We start from the raw sequence: 16711 nt of genomic DNA on the forward strand, positions 1-16711 counted from the left end.
TTGTTTTCAGAGGAATGGAGTTATAGGAATTTGTTATTGTTGCCTTCTCTTTTTCATTTCCCTGAACTTTGCTGGGTTTTGTACTTCTGACCATATGCAGAGTGTTTTCCCCCCCTGCGATCGTCTATTAATAAAATCTTCACAATCAGTCTTCCATTGCCTTTTCTAGCTACTGCCGGCTAACAGCAGTTGGCCGGTTCGAGTCTCACCGGCTCAAGGTTGACTCAGCCTTCCGAGGTCGATAACCTGAGGACCCAGATTGTTGGGGACAATATGCTGACTCTGTAAACCGCTTAGAGACTACTGTGAAGCAGTATATAAGTCTAAGTGCTATTGCTACTTGGCTGGAAATAATTCTGTGATGAAACCAGGCAATTGAATTTCCGGCTACTTTGCATGTAGATCTGCTTTCCTATTTTAAGAATAGCTTCACTAGTGGTAGTCTGAGATAAAGCAACAGTCCATGCACTGTCCACATCAAACATTTGGGTGCATTGTACCATCTGATTGAAAAGCAAGGTTAATATAAGAAATGTTTTTACAAGGCCACTCAGAGTCTTCCTCTCATAAAAAGGTAAAGGTTCCCCTCACACATATGTGCTAGTCGTTCCTGACTCTAGGGGGCAGTGCTCATCTCTGTTTCAAAGCCAAAGAGCCAGCACTGTTCGAAGATGTCTCCGTGATCATGTGGCTGGCATGACTAAACGCCAAAGGCGCACGGAACGCTGTTACCTTCCCACCAAAGGTGGTCCCTGTAATGTATCTTTAAATGTTTTGGCGGGAAAAAAGCACGTTGCTGATTGGTTGAAGCCTCCGGCTAAACTGTATATAAAGAGAGGTTTTTCCCAGCCCGAGTTGCTGGGTCATCCTATAGTAAAGAGCTGTTGTCACTATCCTGGTCTCTTGCCTCGTTATTGCCCGAATCTAACACTGGCGACGAAGGTGGGATTTCGAGGCTAAGAGCGCCAGGAAAAGAGCTGAACTCACCAGGAAGACGCGAACCCAGCAAAACAAGGGCGGAAAGCAGCGATGTCCGGCTACACACCGCCAGCGCCATTCGACCCAGCTAAGGAGAAATGGGGGTCATACATGGCTCGCTTCGAGTGTTTCCTCGAAGCAAACGAACTTCAAGGAGTTTCTGACAACAGGAAACGAGGCTATTTCCTAAGCCACTGCGGTCCAGAAGTTTTCGACACCGCAGAATCCCTGGCTGAGCCAACGCCGGTACAGTCGGTACCGTGGCAAACTCTGCAGACTCTGCTGAAAGCACATTTTGCACCGATGCCATCCAAGTATGTGCAACGGTTTGAATTCGGGGAGCGCAGACAGCAAGAAGGCGAGTCCATCAGCGCATACATGGCCGCCCTAAGAAAAGCCTCAAAACATTGCGAGTATCGAGACTTGGATGAGGCATTGCTGGAGCAACTCATCCGCGGGGTCAGGGACATCCGCTTATGGAGGCGGCTGCTGTCTAAAAGCAACCTAACGCTGGCAAACGCCTTGGACGGCCAGGGCTCACGAGATGTCTACCCAAGCTGTGGAAACCCAACAAAAGCAGCTCACACCAACGTCTGGTGCGAAATCAACCCCGGTCCACAATGAAGAGGTCCAGGCCGAATCGGACGGTGAGGAGGAGGAAGGAGTTTTCCACACCGGGAGGCCGGAGAAAGACGACCGGGGCGACTGCGCGAGTTGCGGAGGGCAACACCAACGACAACAATGCAGATTTAAAGATGCAACTTGTCGGCGATGCGAAAGGAAGGGGCACCTAGCACAGGTCTGTCGAGCTCCCCAACCTTCCCGCCAAAAATTCAAACCCGCCAATCAGAGCGGAACGGCAAGCGCCCATGAGTGGTCAGTTTAAAAAGGCGAAATTGAATCAAACTGTCGTGAGAGTGGGTCACGCATCAACACGCCTAGAAAAGAAAATCTTCACAAAAGCAAAGATTGAGGGGGTGCCGTGCCGATTGGAGGTGGACACCGGCTCATCGATCACGATCATGTCCTGGGACAACCTCGTGAGAGCCTTACCCGCCATCGCAAAGCGCAAGCTGCAACCACAAAGACTAAAAGTACAGGACTACCAGGGGAATCGCATCCCCGTCCGAGGGGCAACGTCCGTCCACGTCGAATATGGAAAGTACAAGAAAACTCTGCCCATCACCATCGTCGATGGGACCCTGCCAAGCTTGTTGGGACTGGACTGGTTCCGAGCATTGGGCATGGGAGTGACTGGAATCTTCAGAACCGAAGTCGACCTCAAAGACGAACTCGTGAAAGAATTTGGGGACGTTTTCAGAGACTGCCTGGGCAAGTACACGGGGACCCCTATCTCCTTTAACTTAGACCCCCAAGTTGCCCCTATCCGTCTAAAGGCTAGGAGGGTCCCGTTCGCCCTAAAGCCCAGGATTGACCGGGAACTGGACAAGCTAGTAAACCAGGGAATTCTAGTGCCAGTTGACCATGCTAAGTGGGAGACCCCTATAGTCACCCCAGTCAAACCGGACGGATCGGTCCGTATTTGCGCTGACTACAAGGCAACGCTTAACAAAGCGTTGCAAAAGAGTGCTTACCCCGTTCCGGTGGTACAGCACTTACTGCACTCAATGGGGCAAGGGCAAGTTTTTGCCAAGCTAGACTTGGCCCAAGCCTATCAACAGCTGCCCGTAGATAGCAGCACAGCCGAAGCGCAGACAATCGTGACTCACAGAGGGGCTTTTAAGTGTACCCGATTACAGTTTGGGGTTAGTGTGGCTCCAGGGTTATTTCAGAACCTGATGGAGCGGCTATTGCAGGGCCTACCAGGGGTGGTACCATACTTTGACGATGTACTGGTATCCGCTGAAAACCTAGAGGAATTAGGGATACGGCTGCGAAAAGTTTTGGGCATTTTCCGGTCTGCCGGTCTCACGGTTAAACTGAACAAATGCCAGATCGGGGTTGAGTCTGTGGAATTCCTGGGCTACCGGATAGACAGGGAAGGGATTCACCCCACTGAGAGCAAGGTACGGGCCATCAGGAAGGCCCCGGTTCCAAAGAACAAAACGGAGTTACAGGCATTCTTGGGTCTGGTCAACTTCTACGCAGTATTCTTAAGGAATAAGGCAACGGTAGCCGAGCCGCTGCATAAATTACTAGCAAAGACGGCTGCATGGTCTTGGGGAAAGGCAGAAGCTAGGGCATTCGAAGGGGTAAAAAATCTCCTAACGAGTGATAGCCTCCTTATCCAGTACAATGGCACACTACCACTAGTGTTAAGCTGCGATGCATCTCCCTATGGGGTGGGGGCTGTGCTCAGCCACAGGTTACCTAATGGCACAGAAGCCCCTATTGCATACTACTCCCGAACCATGTCATCAACTGAAAGGAATTATAGCCAGCTTGATAAGGAAGCCTTGGCTATAGTCTCAGGGGTAAAGAAATTCCATGAGTATGTATTTGGTCGTGAAATGTTGAGTTCGGGAAGTAACGAGGCTGGAGACCAGGGTAGTGACAACAGCTCTTTAATATAGGGTGAACCCAGCAACAGGCTGGGGGAAAAACCTCTCCTTTTATACAGTTCTGCTGGAGGCTTCGTCCAATCAGCAACGTGCTGATTTCCCGCTCAAATATTTAAAGGTACAACGTTAATACATAACACTCCTCCCCTCCCAGAAAACACTTTGTCTCTATTTACATATCATTCACATGTTATTTTTCGACGTAGTCACGCAAATAACCTGGGCGTCTCCTAGTTCTTTCTGACCTGCGCGGTTCAGTTCTGGGTGGTGTTTTGAGCTGGTCGGAGGGGCTGTTTTCTCCTCCCAGCTCTTTCTCTGGGCCATCGGGCTCCGGATTATTGGCCGACTCTTTTTCTTGGCCATCCGCCTTGATTAATTTTGAATTTTCCTTGCTGTTCCTCGGGACCTGATGGCGTCGCTGGAACTCTGGGACCTCAGCTAAGTCTTGCGCCTCCCGGGTCATTGTTGGCTGTGGAATCAAATTGGTATTGGTCATGATATGTTTCATTTGGTTCAGTTTGGTCAGTTATTCGTTTCCTTAACTGATCTATGTGGCGCCCACACTCTGTTGTCTGGTAGCTCTACCACGTATGATTTTGGGCCAGTTACTTTAATTATTTGTCCTGTGAGCCAACTAGGGCCGTCCCCATAGTTTCGGCCCACACCGGTCGCCTATGCTCATTTCCCTTGTCTTTTCTAGTTTTCCTTGTAACCCTCTGGTGTGTAATGGGGATTCAAACGGTCCAGTGGGCACCGGAGTTTCCGTCCCATTAGCAATTCGGCTGGGCTTTTCCGGTGGCCGTGCTTGGGGTTCTGTGCTGGATTGCTAGGAAAGTCTATTTTGTTTGCCAGTCACCTGGCTTGAGCCTGGACAATGCCTCCTTAGCGCCCGGACGGAACGCCTGCAAGGCCATTCGACGCAGGGTGGAAAGGCGCAGAGAGGGCATGTCGGATGCCTTCCTCTGCCAGGTATTCTTCAAACTGGGCTGCCGTGAATTGAGGCTCATTGTCGGACACCAGAGTGTCCGCAACCCGTGAGTTGCGAATAGGTGGCGCAGGGTTGCGATTACTGCTTCGCCGTAGTGGATTTCATGAGTATGACCTCCAACCATTTAGAAAATGCATCCACAACTATTAGGAATGTTTGGCCGTGAAAGGGCCAGCAAAATCAATGTGGATTCTTGACCAGGGCCCTTGGGGCTTTTCCCATTCTCTGACTGGGGCCGTTGGGGTAGCGGTCTGGACTCTTGGCAAGCCTGGCATTTCCCTACCCTCTCAGCAATCTCTGCGTCCATGAGTGGCCACCATACATAGCTTCTGGCTAACCCCTTCATCCTTACGATCCCTGGGTGACCTCGTGGAGGAGGTCCAATACCTTTCCCTTAACTTTTCAGGAATTATTACACGATCACCCCATAACAGGCACCCCTTGAGCCGAGAGCTCATCTCGTTTTTAACAAATTCTTTGAACCTTTCGCCCGCAGCGGCCACCCTCTGTACCCAACCGAGTACAGTCCTTAACACAATGTCGGTATGATGCCCGAGCCACTTCCTTAGATGTGACTGGGCCAGAGTCCAAAGAGTCAATAAGTAGGATGGGTGTCCCGGAGTGGGGTCTTGATCGCCCCTGGTAGTGGACATCGGCTTAACGCGTCCGCATGCCCCACTTCTTTTCCTGGTCGATGCTGCAGCTTGTACGAATAAGCTGCTAAGAATATAGTCCAGCGGGTCAAGCGTGGCGAAAGTGCCACAGGCGTTGGGCGGTCGCCAGCCAGTATTCCTAGTAGCGGTCTGTGGTCAGTCACGATTTCAAAATGCCGCCCAAAGACATACTCATGGAATTTTTTGACCCCTGATACAATGGCTAGTGCTTCTTTGTCTAATTGGCTGTAGTTCCTCTCTGGGGAGGACATCGTTCTAGAGTAGAACGCTATAGGGGCTTCTGTGCCGTTTGAAGTCTATGGCTGAGTACAGCCCCACCCCATAAGGGGACGATCGCAAACCAGCACTAGGGTAATGAGTCGTGATATTGGATGAGCAGGCTATCACTTGAGAGCAGGTTCTTTACTGCTTCAAAAGCCCTATTTTCTGACTTTCCCAAGACCAAACAGTATTTTTCCTAAGAGCCTATGCAGCGGTTCCAAGAACGGTTGCTTTGTTCTTTAAAAGACCGCGTAAAATTAACCAATCCAGGAATGCCTGCAGCTCTGCTTTGTTTTTGGGCGCTGGAGCCTTCTAATTGCCTTAACCTTGCTCTCAGTAGGGTGAATTCCTTTCTTGTCTATCCGGTAGCCCAAGAAATCGACCGATTCGACCCCTATCTGGCATTTGTTTGTCTTGACTTTTAATCCGGCTGTCCGGAAAATGCTCAAGACCTTTCTTAACCGCTCCCCAATTCCTCCATGTTTTCCCTGAAATTAGGACATCATCAAGTAGGAACTACCCTGGGAGCCCTGCAGTAGTCGTTCCATCAGGTTTTGGAACAGCCCTGGTGCCACACTGACCCCAAATTGCAATCGGGTGCACTTGAAGGCCCCCTGTGCGTCACAATCGTTTGGGCTTGGCTGTGCGGGCGTCTACTGGCAGTTGTTGGTAGGCTTGGGCCAAGTCTAACTTTGCAAAGACTTGCCCTTGCCCCAAAGAGTGCAATAAGTGTTGCACCACGGAACCGGTAAGCGCTTTTCTGTAAGGCTTTGTTAAGCGTCGCCTTGTAGTCAGCGCAAATTCTAATTGACCCGTCCGGTTTTATGGGGTGACGATTGGCGTCTCCCACTTTGCGTGATCGACTGGCACCAAGATCCCTGATTAATGAGCTTGTCCAGCTCCTTATCAATTTTGGTTTTAGGGCAAAGGACTCTCCTCGCCTTAAGCCTAATGGGGCTACCTGGGGTCTAAGTTGAAGGAAATAGGGGTCCCCTTGTACTTGCCCAGGCAGTCCTTGAAGACATCTTGAACTCGTTAAAGAGAATGTCTTTCAGGTTACAGTCACTTCTGTAGATGCCAGTCACTCCCATGCCCAGGGCACGAAACCAGTCTAGTCCCAACAGACTGGGCAGAGTTCCTTCGACGATCGTGATGGGCAGGGTCTTTTATGTGGACCATACTCGACTCGGACGGAGGTGGTCCCTCGAACAGGGATGCGATTCCCTGGTAGTCGTGGCACTCGTAGCCGCTGTGCTTGCAGGTGGCGCTCCGCGACGGACGGCAGCGACTTCGCCAGAGTGTCCCAGGACATGATGGTGATCGCTGATCCCGTGTCTACTTCAAGCCTGCACCTTACTCCCTCGATCTTGGGCTTTGTGAAAATCTTCTTTCCACTTTGGTTGAGGCGCGCCTATAATGACAGTCGCTTGGTTAGACTTCGCCTTTCTTGTTTGAACCAATCGCGGGCCGCCTTTCCGGTTCCGCTTTGATTGGCCGATTTGAATTTTCGGCGGGAAGGTTGGGCCGCCTGCAAACCTGAGCTAAGTGCCCTTTCTTCCCACACCGCCGCATGTTGCGTCTTTAAACCTGCAGCGTTGGCGCTGATGCTGCCCTCCGCAGCTTCCGCACTCGCCACGGTCCTCAGTGTCGCCGTCCGGCAGACCCTTCCTCCTCCTCCTCCTCGCCTCACCGCCGGATTCGGACTGAATCTCCTCCTGGTGTACTGGCGTTGGCTTTGAGCTCGCCTTGGATTGAAGAGGCTTTGCAGGGTCTCTGCTGCTTTAGTAGACATTTCGTGTGCTCTGGCTTCGTCCAGGCGTTGGCTAGTGTCAGGTTGCTCTTTGCTAGCAGCCGCCGCCAGACGGATGTCCTTGACCCCTCGGATGAGTTGCTCGAGTAGCACCTCGTCTAGGTCTCGGTATCCGCAGTCCTTGGGCGCTCTTCTTAGCGGCCATGTAGTCACCGATGGATTCGCCCTCCATCTGTCTACGCTCTCCGAATTCAAACCGCTGCACATATTTGACGGGCCGGCGCGAAATGGTTCTTCAGCAAAGTCTGCAGAGTCGGCCACGATACCGATTGTATCGGCGTTGGCTCTGCCAGGGCTTCCGCAATCTCGATGACCTCCGGCCCACAATGGCTTAAGAAGTAAGCCCGTTTGCGGTTATCCGGAATCCCCTGTAGTTCGTTGGCTTCTAGGAAGTCAAACGGGTCATATCGTTCCCCATTTCTCCTTGACCGGGTTGTACGGTGCGGGTGGCGTGTTTGCCATTTCCGCGTTTCTGCCCTGAGTTTGCTGGGTTCGGAACTAGCGTGCTTCAGCTCGGTTCTGGTTCTCCTTAGCCTCGAGATCCCACCTTCGTCGCCAATGTTGAGTTCGGGAAGTAACGAGGCTGGAGACCAGGGTAGTGACAACAGCTCTTTAATATAGGGTGAACCCAGCAACAGGCTGGGGGAAAAACCTCTCCTTTTATACAGTTCTGTTGAGGTTTCACCAATCAGCAACGTGCTGATTTCCCGCTCAAATATTTAAAGGTACAACGTTAATACATAACATAGACCTTTGCTAGGTCTGCTGGCAGGCGATCGCCCAACGCCCGTGGCACTTTCGCCAAGACTGACCCGATGGACTATCTTCCTGGCAGCATATTCTTACAAATTGCTACACCGGCCAGGAAAGGAATTAGGGCATGCAGACGCACTGAGCAGATGCCCGTTACCAGAGACTATTGAAGACCCCACTCCGGGGATACCAGTTCTGCTAATTGACTCTTTGGACTCTGGCCCAGTCACATCCAAGGAGGTGGCTCGGGCTTCGTATAAGGACATTACAATTCGAACTGTAATGGGTTGGGTACAAAGAGGTTGGCCCGCTGCGCCGGGCGAGCGTTTTAAAGAGTTTGTAAAAAAACGGGGGGAACTTTCGGCTCAAGGGGGGTGCCTGCTATGGGGGGATCGAGTGGTGATCCCGGAGAAACTAAGAAAAAAGGTATTGGATCTCCTTCACGAAGGTCACCCAGGGATCGTGAGGATGAAGGGTCTAGCGAGAAGCTATGTGTGGTGGCCCTTAATGGACTCGGAAATTGCTGAGAGGGTAGGGAAATGCCAGGCCTGCCAGGAGTCTAGACCGCTACCCCCAACGGCCCCGATTCGGGAATGGGAGAAACCCCAAGGGCCCTGGTCTAGGATACACATCGATTTTGCCGGCCCCTTCCACGGCCAAACCTTTCTGGTGGTAGTCGATGCCTACTCCAAATGGCTAGAAATCATTCTCATGAGATCCATGACAGCCGAGGCTGTGATCTCAGTCCTACGGCACCTATTTGTAACCCACGGGTTGCCCGACACTTTAGTCTCCGATAACGGCCCGCAATTCACGGCAACCCAGTTTGAGGGGTACTTGGCAGAAGAGGGCATCCGGCATGTCCTCTCGGCGCCTTTCCACCCTGCGACGAATGGCCTTGCAGAACGTTCCGTTCGGAGCGCAAAAGAAGCATTGTCCAGGATCAGGCCAGGCGACTGGCAAACAAAAATCGATACCTTCCTGGCCGTCCAACACAGAACCCCCTGTGTCACAACTGGCAGAAGCCCCGCAGAGTTATTAATGGGTCGGAAGCTCAGGTGCCCACTAGACCGCTTAAACCCGAACTACACACCAGACGGTTACAAGGGGGCACTCGGTAAAACAAGAGGGATGGCAATAGGCGACCTAGTGTGGGCACACAACTATAGCGAAGGCCCGACCTGGTTAGCAGGAAAAATCCTAGAAATAACAGGTCCCAAATCATATTTAGTGGAGATAAAGGATGGCCGGGTATGGAAGCGCCACATAGACCAAATAAGAAAACGCATAACCGAACAATCCGAATTAGACGAAACAGGCCCTGACTATACAATGTTTGATTCCACAGCTGACTCAAACCCGGGGCAAACGCGGGACTTATCTGAGTTCCAGGAGGTCCAGCGACGCCAACAGGTTCCTTCAAAAAACAGCAGGGACGACTCTGCAAATAATCCAGGGCCGGATGGCCTGGAGGAGGAGCTGAGAGGAACAGACAGTCCCTCCGGTCAGCTCGACTCACTCCCAGAGAATGAATTGCGCAGGTCCGAAAGAGTCAGGAGACGCCCAGTCTACTTGCGTGATTACGTTGAAAAATAATATGTAAATTTCATGTAAATAGTGGTAAAGTGTTTTCTGGGAGGGAAGGAGTGTAATGTATCTTTAAATGTTTTGGCGGGAAAAAAGCACGTTGCTGATTGGTTGAAGCCTCCGGCTAAACTGTATATAAAGAGAGGTTTTTCCCAGCCCGAGTTGCTGGGTCATCCTATAGTAAAGAGCTGTTGTCACTACCCTGGTCTCTTGCCTCGTTATTGCCCGAATCTAACAGTCCCTATTTTTCTACTTGCATTTTTTTACGTGCTTTCAAACTGCTAGGTTGGCAGAAGCTGGGACAAATAACGGGAGCTCACCCTGTTACGCGGAACTAGGGATTCGAACCGCTGAACTGCCGACCTTTCACCGTGTCCCATAGGTAAGCCCTAATCTATCAGGTCACAGCAGGTGGCTGCACTTAGTTGACTTTGGCTAATCAGGATCAACTCTGGCTAGTGTTTAGATGAGAGACCATCAGAAAATCTCAGTGCTATAGCTTAGGGAACTTGAAAAATAATTCCGAAAGAAGGTGGCAGCAAATGATGTTTACTTTGTTGCCAAGCAGATTGGTAGATGTGCCCATGAAGACCTCAGCCTTAGATAGTATTTCATACTTTCTCAATGAACGTGCTGCCATGCACACACCCAATCAAAATTGCTTAAACAGTCTTAAATTAAGACAATAGATCTGAAATGCATAAATCCAGCTGGCAGCAATGAGAATCAGCACACCTCTAATTTTCTGCAGCCATTTAGTGGTCATCTGGACAGTTGCTGTCTGCCTCTGCTAGCCCTATTAGGTAAAATGTTCTTTGACTTGAAAATGAGGGCGGAAGAGTTGCTATTAACAGTTTTGCTTCAAGTCAGAGCAAGTGTTTCTTGGCTTCACAACTTTGTTAAGTAGACTTCAACTCCAAGTCTGTCCCTCTTAAAGTTGCCAAACTTGAGAAACAGCAAGTTAGAGGATAGGAATAATTTATTTCCCCTCCAATCAAATTATTCTGAATAGTTTACAGACTGTATAAATTAAACTTAAAATAATCACAATGAGGTTTAAAGCAACCATAAATAAAGATTGTCACACAAGCGCTCACATAAGGACAGAGAAACAGCAAAGAATATAATAAACAGAAAGTAAGATGGTAGTAGGTATAATATACAGACTTAAGGAAAGATCCTCCAAATCAACAGATATCTTGAACTAGGACAGCCTAGGATTTTCTCAATGTATCTTGAAAACATGGGTGTCCTAAAAAAAGAAAGATAAAAAGAAGTAGTATGCTAGCCCTTAAACAGAGCAATGTCCACCATATGACCTGGTTCTCAAATCACTAAGCCATGGTTTATAAGGTACAGAATAAATCAGATGGACTAGCAACATTCTAAACCAAAATACATCGTTCATAGATCATTATGGCTGGGTACATACAACACATTAAGCCAAAGCCAACAAACTACCGTATGCTTTAACTAAACATTGATCATAAGCCGGATCCTAAGTTCATGTGAAAGCGTAACTAGAGAAGATGCTTGTCCTTGCTTTTAAAAGTCAATAGATGTAGCGTTTAAAGGGGTGGCCTAGAATTGAGGATAACCAAATTCAAAGCCCCACTGTATTATGAAAATATCTAGGTCTCACTAACAGATGAAGTTACATGCATTTCTGTTGTGTAAATGAAAGGAAAATAGAAGCATAAATGTTATTTTGCACCCTAGAGAAGTTGAGATAGAAATGTGTAATTGCCAAATAAAAACAAAATAAAGCAATACTTTATTTTATTAAAAGTTGTGCTTCCTGGCTTCCTCCAGGTAGACGAAAGCCAGAGTGCTGCATTTACCCATAATACTATACCCAAATTTACAGGCGGTGGTGGAGCATACAGAGGCTTGATGAGTCGATCTTACAGCTTTAGAATGACCTAGAAACTGGTCTAAGCTTCTTTAAGCCTTTCCAAAACAGATATCATTTGATATCCTTTTAGGACAGTTGTCATCTTTACAGTTACCATTGGAGGAAATGCACTGAAGATGCAGAGAGTTGCAATTGAGTAAATGCATACATCAATGTACTACACAGCACCTTAAGACTACATCAGTAACTGATTCTTATATTGTAACATAACATACAAAACAAGAAGCGTGTTTAACTCCTCTGTCATAAAGTAAATGATCTGATATTGGGCTGCAAATCTTGGCAATTCACTCAATTTCTCCAAGTGAACAATTTGTTCCCTTTCCTTTAGATATTTGGAACTGCTGTCATTCATCCCTGCCTATTTTTTTCTGTAAAAATGAACAGTTTTTAATTGCATTTCTTGTGTTTCATGAGCTAACTCTTAGTCATCTTTGTTCTCTTTCTTTTTGTTCTCCCTTTTTTTAAACTTTGAAATGGTGACAAGCCTGCACAAACATATCAAGGCTTTGCAGAGCAATATAGCTTCAGTTGGCATCCTGTCTTCTACAGCCCTCTGCTGACTGTGCATGCAATTCTTGGTTCATCTTTGTGCCTCAGTTACTACCGGTATGACTTCCTACTCCTGTTGATTTTTGGAAAATTCTTAAAAGAATGTGTGTGTTTTTCATTGTAAGAACCAGATGTCCAATATCTGCCTTGTTCCAATTAAAAGTGTTCACCATCTGCAGTAGACCCAAAAGTACACAAAATGTTCTTTTCCTATGAATGAATTTACATATCATAGATCAATAAAATAAATTGTTGATCATTGCAACACGTGGCATATATACATATACACAATTTTTGACTGAATTCTTCTGTATTTCAGCTACACACGATTTATAAATCTGATTTGCCACTAGGAGATACTTATTCAATCATACCACAAGCCATGATATCATTTGATTTTAGATTAACATGTATGAATCCATTTCATTGTGGTAGTCATCAAATTTCAAGAAACCCTAGTTAAACTGAACAATACCTTATTGCAGTATATGATCTAGCCCATGTATTTCTGGAAACTAAGATAAGATCAAAGCCGGCTTTTAGGTGAATTAACAGTGCAAAGTTTCTTAACTTAAAAAAATAGACACCCTTCCCAATAAAAAATATGCTTCATAAAAGAGCCTAAGTTATTTAGACATATGTTGTTCATTAGTTCCTAATAGTTTTGAAAGTGTAAAAATGATTAAATACGCTGGTACAGATGGATAATTTTTAAAATTCTGAAGTAAAGGAAATAATTTTGACATGAGGTACAGTAAGTTATTGTTTAAAGAAGCTCCTAATTTACGGGTACTTGGTCAACTGGGCTAATTACATTTGGAATATAAATGATATTTTGACCTTACCACAATTTTGGTTGAAATCCTTTTACAATAATTCACATTCTCACAAGGGAAAGAGAAAAATAACTGTTTTTATAGAAAGGAATAAAATATTAATAACATTTTTATATTATCTGTATTTATCTGTATAAAGTAATATAATTCACATACTATACTAAGTCATAATTGGGTTAACTGTGGTTTGCTACATAAACCAAATTTCTTGGGTTTACATAGCAGGCTAAATTTTCAGCTCACACTTCAATGGACTAAGATCGTACAATATGGTAAATGAAAATAAGCAAAACATATTATCTCTTAAAAACTTATGTGACTCAGATTACAGATGGGGGGACACTAAGGGAGTATGGTGGAATGGTTAAAGTGTCAGGCTCAAAGCAAAAAGAACCAACTATGGAACCATGTTGGGGACTTTGGGATATTATAATCATTCTTTAATCATTCTCTTCCAGCTCCCCCCCGCCCCCGCTGCCACCCTTTCATGGTGGTTTTTCATGTGGAGAAAAATATGAGGAGAGTGTGCTAAATATGCCATCTTGAGCTTCTGAAGAAATAATAAATAATTCAATAAATAAATATATTTTACTTAATGAACAAACCATAGCTGGCTCTATTAACACACTAGTTTCTTGATTTGAAACAATTTACAGTAGCTTGTCTTAATTTATAGTAGCTTGTCTTTACAGTACAACAATACAATTTACAGTAGCTTGCCTTAATTTATAAACTTGGCCTTAGGCATTGGACCCACCTAATCTCATGTAAGACTAGTTATTCTACATATATCTGTATTACCATCAGAAGCTGATATTAATTGATGGCTAAATATAGGATAGGAGTCATAAATCTTGCTAACCCATGGTTAACAGTAATATAACAAGCCACAATTTGCTTGATTCACACAGCCAAAAGTCTTGAAAAGATTAATTCAGACCTATCTAGAATGAGATATACTATTTGTAACATTTTAATCCATTATTAAACAAACCATAGCTCATGATAGTGTGCAGAACTACTAAGTGTCTTCCCTAGCACTGCAAAGGGTTTGTTCAGTTTTGGCTTTGTTACATGAATCTGAACACTGAACATAATAGTTTATGTGAACCAAGTCAACTAAAGCATAACCAGTTTGCCTTTGCCATTACATACATTGGCTCAAGGATGGAACATTGCTTTCAAGCTGGTCCAGTTAAAGACACTTCAGATATTTTCATATGTGGGTTAAGGGACCAAATGAAGATTCCTTACGGATTGGCAACAAAAAAAAAATATTCTTCTACAACTGTATCTTCATTAGGTGCAAAACTTGGTTAGGTGCAAAACGGAGCCTATATATACCTTGTGATTTATTACATTAATTACAAATTCAACATCCCTTTCATAAGTGCTCTTGTAAACTAGGTGGAATTTTCTCTTACTTTTTTCTCTTATATAAAGGACTTTGCTTGCATTTGTATTGCTATTAAAATTCAATTTCAGCCCAGTTTTCTAATCTTTTAAGCTCAGTTTCAATATTGATACTATCTTCTGGAGTTGTAAGATCAGTTCAGAAGACTCCAGAAATGCAAAGGCAAACCATTTTGTATCGTGCCAGGAAAACTGTATGGATGTGTCAGGATTTGAGTTTGTCTCAATGGCAACCAACCTTTTAAACTTCTAAAGTAGTGTAATAAACATTCGCAAAGACAAAGGAGAAGCCCCCCCTCCCTCCCTTTTTCTTAATTTTTATGCCTGGAATAGAAATATTAGCTCCCTATAGTGTCAAATTTCTGAAATTACAAAATCTCAAATTTCTGTTACAATTTAAGATAGACTAAACAATTTAGTTTCCATAAAGGTACTATTTCTTTGTCTATTATTATAAATGATTCATTTATAATATTCTTGCATTAAAGTCTGATTTAACTTTTTGGAGTGGTGCAGTGACCTAGAGGTGGAGCCCTCGCCTCACAGTCAGGAGGTTGTGAGTTCGATCCTAGGTAGAGACAGATATTTCTCTCTCTGGGCACACTGAGAATATATCTGCTGATCAAAACTCTGCATTGGCAACAGGAAGGGCATCCGGCCATTAAAACATTCTGCTAGCTCCATTCAGTTGCCCAGACTTCACCCCGCAAGGGATTATGGGGTTGTTAAAAGAAGACGATGATGATGAAAGCCTGATTTAGCTTTTTGTGATTCGTTTCAAATTCTAACAATTCTATTTAATTTTTCTTTAATACTGGAACTATGTTAAACTCATGGCTTCACAAAACTTGTTGTTTTGAATATCTCTATTAGCTTTAAGATAGTTTTAAAAGGTCATTTTAAAAAACGTGATTAGAAAGTGATGTTAACAAACCCAAAGGTTGTGTCACAGTTGCTAGTGTGATGGCTTTTAAATGCCATTAAATTCCCATTATCTTGACAAATTAAGCAGGGTTGGTACTGAATGTATATTGTATTTGAATGAGAGACTTGAAGCAAAGCCCAAGGAGGTAATCTAATAAACATCCCAGAAAAAAACAACAGCATTTTTTTTTCATGTTAGGGCCAAGAAGCATCCATGAATGCATCCATGAAGTCACTAGGAGTCACTAGGAGTCAAACCTGTTTACTCTAAAGCAGTAAAATTAGCTCTCTACTGCAGACAAGGAAAATAATGTGATGCTTTAAACGGAATTTACTGTTTGCATTTTTAAACGTACTATATTCCTTTTAATTCAGCCCTGTGAACCGTAGTTATTATCATTTACTATGCAGGCAATGAGAAACGTGATGCTGAATGCCAGGCACCTATGCTGAGCTTGGCAGAAGTAAGACATGAGCTAAGGGCATTGGTCACATCTTTAAGACTCATTTTTATTAGGGGCTAAGCTGTTGTGAATAACAGCCCGCTTGCATATATGTCTTGCAAGATGCTTTGAACTATATTAGATGTGACTCTTTTTTTTTTCAGCTGGATCAGCAACTTAAAAACACGACAGAGCTATGTCAGCCCCTGATGATGGTTGAGTCAGAACCCAGCAGAGTTCATAAAGCTGAATCTCCTGTTTCCAGTAGCTGAACTGCATCAGAATGTGTGATGTTCCCTGCTGGCTCAGACCAAAGGCCAGTCTGGCAGAATTTCCTGCTGGCTCAAAACTGCGTCTCGCATTTTTTTTTTTAAAAAAAGGTTCATATCTGTACTGTGAAGGCTCAGAGACTACTGATGGACAAAGTGAAAATAGCGGCTCCCTATCGGAATAGCAAATAAACAAATACATTAATTTCAGGGGGTTCTGTCGCTCCTGCCATTGCATTGTAAAAACCTAGAACTGTATGATGTGAGAGACAGATAGATGATAGAAGATATATGATGATGATGATGAAGAAGAAGATAGATAGATAGATAGATAGATAGATAGATAGATAGATAGATAGATAGATAGATAGATAGATAGATAGATGATAGATGTATAAATAAGTAAATTTCATGCAGCTCTATTGATCCTCCAATTTTAGTAGCAGAAAGAAGCATCTTAAACAGAGATAAAATGCAACCTGCTTATGCAATAAAATAACTTTCTTCTTTCCCGATTACTTCAAGTAAGGCAGTAGTTTCAGGAGAGTCACCTGTGATGTCTTTCCGAACGCATTGCCACAAGAAGCACTGGGGATGGTTAAACCCAATTACTACTTTTCAAGTAGTACATAACTTCATCAACCGGTGGCCGTCAATCTGAAAGGCAAAGGGCGTTCCTCCTCCTGCTGAGGATAAGAGACTTGCTTTATGGGCAGCGCCTGGACCCCTGGGCCCGACGCCAGAGAAAGTCTTCGGTGGAGAAAGTCTTTTATCCTTTACCCAACC

The 16711-nt window shown here is 45.2% G+C and overlaps 1 protein-coding gene and 1 long non-coding RNA gene across 2 annotated transcripts in view; one reads left to right on the plus strand and one right to left on the minus strand.

Moving 5' to 3' along the window:
* The window catches only part of FABP6 (fatty acid binding protein 6), a 191452-nt gene that overhangs the window by 96356 nt on the left and 78385 nt on the right, over positions 1-16711 (minus strand). The window lies entirely within an intron of this gene.
* LOC131190126 (uncharacterized) lies at positions 9865-16068 on the plus strand. Its single transcript, XR_009153230.1, has 3 exons — positions 9865-9955; positions 11976-12097; positions 15821-16068. It is a non-coding gene; the product is annotated as an uncharacterized LOC131190126 (long non-coding RNA).

This window comes from Ahaetulla prasina, chromosome 2 (assembly GCF_028640845.1).
Source record: "Ahaetulla prasina isolate Xishuangbanna chromosome 2, ASM2864084v1, whole genome shotgun sequence".
NCBI lineage: Eukaryota > Metazoa > Chordata > Lepidosauria > Squamata > Colubridae > Ahaetulla > Ahaetulla prasina.